This window comes from Triticum dicoccoides, chromosome 2B, assembly GCF_002162155.2.
Source record: "Triticum dicoccoides isolate Atlit2015 ecotype Zavitan chromosome 2B, WEW_v2.0, whole genome shotgun sequence".
Lineage (NCBI taxonomy): Eukaryota > Viridiplantae > Streptophyta > Magnoliopsida > Poales > Poaceae > Triticum > Triticum dicoccoides.
Window position 1 is genome coordinate 779,565,261 of NC_041383.1, and position 7,759 is coordinate 779,573,019.

At 44.0% G+C, this 7,759-nt stretch overlaps 1 long non-coding RNA gene across 5 annotated transcripts; it reads right to left on the minus strand.

Annotated features, from left to right (window-relative positions):
* Nucleotides 1-1,259: 1,259 nt before the first annotated feature.
* Nucleotides 1,260-7,737, minus strand: LOC119366251. Of its 5 annotated transcripts, none has more exons than XR_005175980.1 (7): nucleotides 6,665-7,737; nucleotides 4,590-6,202; nucleotides 4,407-4,498; nucleotides 3,764-3,895; nucleotides 2,891-3,015; nucleotides 2,448-2,550; nucleotides 1,260-1,690 (listed from the first exon to the last, which is right to left on the minus strand). It is a non-coding gene; the product is annotated as an uncharacterized LOC119366251 (long non-coding RNA). The 5 variants fall into 5 exon arrangements; XR_005175981.1 differs by having other exon boundaries at nucleotides 4,590-4,690; nucleotides 4,804-7,735; XR_005175982.1 differs by having other exon boundaries at nucleotides 4,590-4,673; nucleotides 4,804-7,734.
* Nucleotides 7,738-7,759: the final 22 nt, after the last annotated feature.

Below are 7,759 nucleotides of genomic sequence, written 5' to 3' on the forward strand. Positions count from 1 at the left end.
ATAACCGAATTCTATATGTCGCCTTTGTAGCAAACAGATAGGCGTTTGTACCTTTTCAAAATCCCCGATGTAGCAAAAAAAATGAGCGCCGACAGGTACCACTACCTTAGATATAGCAAACAAAATCACATATTCCAGCTTCTAATAGATGTTGATTCCAGCAATTCTGCTTGCCATTGAAACCATTTGTGCTGCCCCTTCCAGAAAAAAGGCGGCGACAGCGCAGGCCTCTCCACCGTCGCGACAAATGCCATGGTTAGTTCCAGCAAAATAATTTGATGGTTCCAAAAAAATAATTCACTAGTTCCAGCAAAAATATGGATCCAGCTAAAAATCAAAAGACATGGGTGGTAGCAAAAATCAAAGACATTGGAAACAAATTTTTTGAGTGGTTCCAGCAAGATGGATTGAAGCAAAAAAAAGCAAAGACGGAACGATAGCAACAGTGAAGACGGTTGTAGCAAACATTTGTAGTGGTTCCAGCAAAAATTTCAAAGGCGGGCGGTGCAAAAATCAGAAGGACGGTAGTAGCAAAAAAAAGAGATTGTGGTAGCAAAAATTTAGACTGGTTCCAGCAAAAAAAGCACCCCAATTGCGGATCGTACAAAAAAAGGTTTTGATTCCAGCAAAACAGCACACTAGTTGTACCAAAAATTGGCGCCGCTTGCAGCTCCGGTCAAAGCAGGTTCCAGCATCTCGTCCATCAAGAAAAATCCATGGACAGGGAGGTGGCCTCCTGTCGCATCACCGGCCGCCATGACTCGATGCAAAGCACCCCCTGCCCCCTCGGCTGCGCAGCTCCCCGACCTCTTGCTGTTGCAGATTTTCCAGCCGTGGGGGTAAAGAACAAGGAGGAGGCGTTCTCTTGGACAACTCCCAGGTGCTGTTGGCGGCCGTCGCCGGTGTTGCGCTGCCCAGGTGCTGTTGGCGGCCGTCGCCGGTGTTGCGCTGCCCAGGTGCTGTTGGCGGCCGTCGCCGGTGTTGCGCTGGTGTAGGTGTGGTGTCAGGTGGCTGGAGCAGGATAACAGGGAGAGAAAACACGAGAAGGAAGAAGAAAAATGAGTGGCTGAGAGTTGTTCGTGCGAGAGGATAAGAGGATAGGAAGAGCGGTGGGTGGGGCCTAGGTAGTTGCAAGCGAGCAGTTCGACGCGACCGGCCCAAGTTCGGCCGGTCGACCGGATCCAAACGTTTCCCTGATTTTTTCCATTCAGTTCACCGTTTATTGAAACTGAATGTGCACAAATGAAGGACCACATGCATCCAACAATCTGACGAGGTTGCAATAAATAGGAGCCAATGTATACAATAGAAAGGGTTCAAGTAGTACTATCAAAACTAAATCAAGTAGTACCAAGCTATCCTTATTTTGTTTGCTGTAGTTCCTCAAAGTGATGTAGCATACACATAATTGATTTTTGGGAGCTTGAACTATTGTTTCTGTTAACATAGGACCATCAATTGTAAAAGTGGCGAACTGAATATAACTTATTTCTATGGATCTCCGTGGAGTAAAATAGGGAGCAGTATGTTAATGCCAGCACAAGAATGACGACCATGGCCGTGGCATCCAGTGATGGCATCATTAGCAAGATGGTGTAGAAGGCCCCTAAGGAATCCTTTGAACTCGGGATGCAGTGGCACCAGGGATTATTTTTGTTGAATCCATTGAAGTGAAGGGATCTCCTTCGACCTGTAAGATGAACGAAAAAAAGCATAAAAGGTGAAATGAAATTTGTCAAGGTCGAAATGACCATAATCATGTAAAACATGTAAAAATAATGACAAGTTCATGCACAGTAACATTAGAAGTACACAAAGAAACCTAAATAGAAGTTCTGTACTTTGAAATACTTCATTTTAGTTCCCAAATACTTCATCGTTTCGAAATATGAACTTCTATATTTAGTTTCTTAGAACTTATTATGTTTTCCCTACAATTTTCATGGTTTTTTTGTGTTTCATGTTTTTTTCGTTTTTTCTATGAACTTATTATTAGAGAGACTCCTTTTCTTTTTCAATTCAAAGTGAGCAAAGACTAGTTTTAGGTATCAATATAATCAACATTTTCTATGAACGGCCTGGTCGCTGCGATAGTGAACGGCCTGGGGCGACGGGATTGGACTGACGTACATAGCTGAGGCCGATGAGGGCAGCACGGCTGCAGAGCTACATGGACTCCGGGGGCATCAATACTCAATACATGAACTTTCGTACATAATAGCTCTCCCCTGTGAACTATTGGTAAGCCCAAATACAAATGGGAGCACTAATGGCACCCATCTATATATGGTATCTCAATAAACACAAATTCTCCTATTTAGAGCACCACAGAGCTCACATCTTGCACAAATAACAAACACAAAGCACACACCATGCATGTCCGCACAACATCAGACCCAATTCTTGAACTTGCAAGACAATAGCAGCAGTAAATATTCTTTTGTTACCTTCTTTGTAGCAGTAGCATCAAGCACACTAGGTAACAACTAGGAGCTAACATGAGGTGCACCAACAGCTAATGGCAGCAAGTCCCGGTCGTCGTGGATGCGGCTGGAAAAGAGAAGCAGACAAAGGACGAGGTCATCCTGGTTTCAAAAATATCACACAACAAAGTACTGATCAAAATCAATCATTGTTCATATCTCCAAATCCAGTGCAAAAAATTAGAAGCTACTGTGTCAACAATCGATGTTGATTTACTCCAAAACACAAAATTTGTGAAGAGAACATCCATCACACACTTTTAGTCTGCACAACAATGTTCGTAGAACTGTCCACATTCAGAACTGAAAGAAATTTATGTTTTATAGTGATGAAATGACCATCAAGCATGGCATGAGGAGCTTGGACGGAGAAGCGAGGAACAGCTGGACTAGTGTCTGTCATATACCTGGACATGGACGGGAAGGGTGACACTGGAGGACTATGGCGGTGTCAACAGCGTTGCCCTACTGGATCCAGCGCGTGGCCTCTCCACGAGGCGTCGAGGGATGCCAAAGTTAACAAAGGCAATTCCTAAATATGTATCAAAGTGAGTACTGGACAAGAAGTGCAAATTTGTAGCAGCATACAGATTGAACTTACATAATTTTGAAACATGTACTGATGATATTTTTGCGCACGCACCCAACTATTTTGTGTTTTTTCATCAACAACAACAACAACAACAACAAAGCCTTTAGTCCCAAACAAGTTGGGGTAGGCTAGAGGTGAAACCCATAAGATCTCGCAACCAACTCATGGCTCTGGCACATGGATAGCAAGCTTCCACGCACCCCTGTCCATAGCTAGCTCTTTGTCGATACTGTGTTTTTTTCATCAACTGATAAAATAATACAACCAAACTAATAATGAGTTTAGTACAGAAACCAACTATAGAAAATGTACTTAGTGGACAATACCATGTGAAACAGTATAATGCTATGTGAACCTTTTTGATGGACGAGCTTTTAATTTTTATTTTCAGTATTTCTCGAAAATGAATATCTGAACCACCAGACTGGGGTGTGGTAACCAAAATTCAGAAGAGTATAAACTCAGTAAGGCACCATACTAAAATAAGAAAATGAACTGAACAAAAAATAATAATTGCACTGAACTAAAATCAGAATTCGAACTGAGTGTCACAAAAGATGAACTTGTGCATCTGTTTTTTGCTCCCGCACCGGTGTAACAAATTCAGGATGACATTAATTTGTGTACATATAATAATATGAATGAGTGAGATTGTAAAGAGAGCACTAAAAGGATTTCGTGTTTTCACCTTGAGATGATCTCTTTTTCTGGAGGTCTTGATGGAAAATGCTGGTATAGCCGTGTAGGTACCACACAGACACCGACTAAACACCAGGCCTTCTCCGATAAGAAACAATGCTCCCTCATATGTCCATCAGTACTAATTTTAATAGACAGGAAGGGAAACTTTATATTAGTAACTTCTTTTAGAGACAAAGTATACATTTTTGTAGTGGAACTCAGCATAAATAACATCGTAAAAGAAGTCCTGACCAATGCTTGTACTTTCATACAAACATATATGCGACCGAATCTATTAACTTAGTAGAGCTTCTTTGTCATACAAATCATGTCTACATACGTAAGCACAGACAGAACATGAGGGATATTTCAGCTTTAGTTTTTTCGTCTAAAACGTTCAAGTGACTGATTCATTTTTGTTAGATACTAGGTAGAGAACAACCTAAATGACACAAAGTGCAGCCGAACAGAACTCCATGTATGTAGAACATGAAGTTTCCCCAATGTTTTTTCCACATCATGGAGCTTCAAGACAAGCTAGACGCATGTGTTAATAATAAAAATGGCTAATGCAACACACTCGGCACCTATGCATTCTGAGTTGACTAAAGCAGCAGCAGCATATGAAAATAACTGAGCACCACAATCACCTCATGTAGTAGTAGCAGCAGGGCAGAGAAGCTTCATGGTCAATGGCTATCGGCAACAATTTCGCTTCAGGGGATTTTCTCAGAACATGGCCCTGCAAAGATGACGATGGCATGAGGTTTTGCGGCTTGGAGCAGCAACAAGAGAAACAGAGGACCCCCAACATGCTGCTGACAAGGCCACACCTGAGGTTGGACTACTCGCTGGATGGCGGGACACAGGGTTGCAAAGGTATAAGAGGTCACACTGAGATGGCGGATGCAGTTGGACTGCCTGGTGGCATGGACTGAATAATTGTCAGGGTCTCAGAAAGATAAATTGCAATACATTTCAGCCCATTTTCCCTCATTACTAGCATGACTGAGTAAGAAGTTCAAAACTCGAGTAGTTGTTCCTTACAGTCTTGTTGGACACGAGCTCCTTGAGGAAGATTGCGTGGTCAGCAGCAAGCTGGCCCTGCAATTGTGTCGACAACGTCGCTCTTGGGGGCGGCGCGGTGAGGCGGAGGAGGGAGGGGCGCGGTGCGACCCGGTGAGGCAGAGGGGGGCGGTGGTGCAGTGGGGAAGAGGGGGCCGGCGCCAGGTGGAGGGAGGTCGCCGGCACACTGGGGATGGATGTCCATGGCGGCATGTAGGAGGTGGAGGCGTGCCGACAGTCGGGGATGGACGCGCGCGACGGACGGGAGGTGGAGGCGCGCGGCGACCGGAAGGTGGAGGCGCGCGGCAACCGGAAGGTGGAGGCGCGCAACACACAAGTATTAAACTGTTTGCTGCCTTTCCATTATGAATTGATGGCGTAATACATGTTGAACTGTTACTCAAGAGCGAAATTCACAAATACTCCCTCCATTCCGATTTACTGGTCGTGGTTTTAGTTAAAATTTGAACTAAAACCACAACGAGTAAATCGGAATGGAGGGAGTACATATATATTGGCGTACTCCAAATATGTGCATTTTCAGGAATAAAACTTTCTGAACCTTCTATACGAAAGAACTTGAACAATCAGTCCAAAACATATTTCAAGTTGAACGATCATTTTCCTTACCGAGTGTTAAGGAAAATGAAACAAGAGACGAGCTCACCGGAGAACTTGGACTGAAGAACTTGCACACGGCGAGCTACAGGGGGCAAGGGAGGGCGGTAGTGCGTGGGGTTCTGAGGCGGCGAATGGAAGTGGAAGCAGGGGAGAACATCATTATCTTAGGACTTTATTCTGCTTTCAACACTAGTACACAGTCCCTGTACGTGCTATTCTCCCATAGGCATTAACACAAGCACCTTGTGTTTTAGGAAGAACAAGGCACTTGAATCAGAATAGACACGGAAGAAACTCGCTACAAAACATTACTTATTTAGGTGATATATGTAAACTTACATAATTTCGAAACATGAACTGATGATATTTTTGCACACGCACCAACTAGTTTGTATTTTTTCATGAACTGATGATAGAATACAAACCAAACTAATATTAAGTTTATTACAGAAGTTCTCTATTCATGAATGAACAATATTTATTCTTTGTGGACTGAAGAAACGAGAACAAAAATACACACGGAACTAACGATAGATACAGACTGAAGAGAAAAGAATTTCTTCTCCGTGAACTGACGATAGAATACACAAATAGTTGTATTCAATCATCAGGTTTTTTCATGGCAGGCAGTACAACAATGACTAGGAAAAAAAGAAAAACATGGAATTTAGTGGCCAAAATCACTGTCATAACTAGTGGCAGTCTCTGTAGTTTACCTCCTGTTTGCATACCACGCAGATGGGCCTGTTGCTAGCTATAACTGCAGTGAGAGAGAAGAATTGGCAAAAATATATTAATTCTCTTTCTGCTCAGACATTCCCACAAAACAGGCCAAGTGCACAAGTTGAACTGATCTTGTCCATGACACGAACGGGGGCTAGTGCTGCTGCTGTACGTGCACGAGGTTCATGAGAGGTTCAACGGGAGAAGGGTGGAGCCAGTTTTCAAGTAAGGATATGCACAAAGAACTGAGAAGCAAAATAAGTTCTAGTTGGCTAACACAAGAAACAAGTGAAACCATATACTTAGCTACTCTTTCCAAAGAGGTACTAACATTGAACATATATATAGTAATTTTCTACCTTGCTTTTTGGTCACAATATAGTATTTGAAAACTACCTCCAAGTTACCAAATTAAAAGGTTGTAACGACGATACTTTATGCTAGATGAATTGTATGGTTGAAACAGAGACAATTCAAAGAATAGGAATACACGGCCAACCTTGCCATCGATGATAGACTTGCTTGTTGCGCATTCCTCCTCCAATTGTTGTCAGATTGTTGTCGGATTTTGAGCAGCAAATGATCGGACTCCCCACTAAAACATACATAAGAAAACATTTTCAACACCTAATTCATAGGCAGAGAGAGATGCAGCAACGACTGGACATCCGCATCGCCAATGCAGGGATGGTAGCCTGCTTTGTCGGGCGGCGATGGTGGCCCGCACCGTCAGGCACCGGCGACGGGGAGCGGCAGTGCTCGGGGGCCCCGGGGCAGCGCACGATGCGGGTTGGCGGGCTAGGCGTCAGGGTGGCCACCACTACGACTGTACTAATAGACTGAATAAGGAGTTCAGAACTGGGAGCAAAGACCATTGGAAACATGTTTACAACTTTACATTATATGATAAAAACCAAACTTAAAATACCATGCAAAAATTCAAAATCTTCAGAGTTGGATGCCTATAACTGAACCGACGATCCATTTTTCTTGCAACAGAGGACCACAATACTAACTGGTGGCCTAACTATAATCAAATAGAACGCCCTTGCAACCACCTAAACAAGTAAACAAACTAGCTGCAAATCTCACTACCTAAACCCACACCGTCAACTCATCTCTAATCTATCATCGGCTCATAGTTTCAGAGAAAAATGAGTGAACTATGCACGGATTTACATTGCACAAGAACCAGATCCATGAAACTACAACTAATCAACACAAACGTGGGAATTGACATTGGGAAATCCCACACCCACATCTCACAGACATGAGAATGGGGATCTCTCACTCCCTTGTTTTATCTCCTCCCACTTCCTTCATACGCACACAAACAGAGAGAGGATGAGAGGGACACAACTGAATCGGATCCAGGGAAGAGCACGTGTGGCCTGCACGCAGCTCTTCTCATGACCGGCGGTGGAGCGTGCAGTTGTACTGCCGCAACGGCTCAGAGCATGCCATGGCGTGGAAGCCGCAGGTGGCATGCGGGAGGGAGGCGCGGCCGGTGGCGCAGGTGATATGGTCATGGAAGGGGGTTCGGGGCGGCGGTGGTGCGTTGATGGGAGGGGGGTCGAGGCGGCGGCGGCGCGCT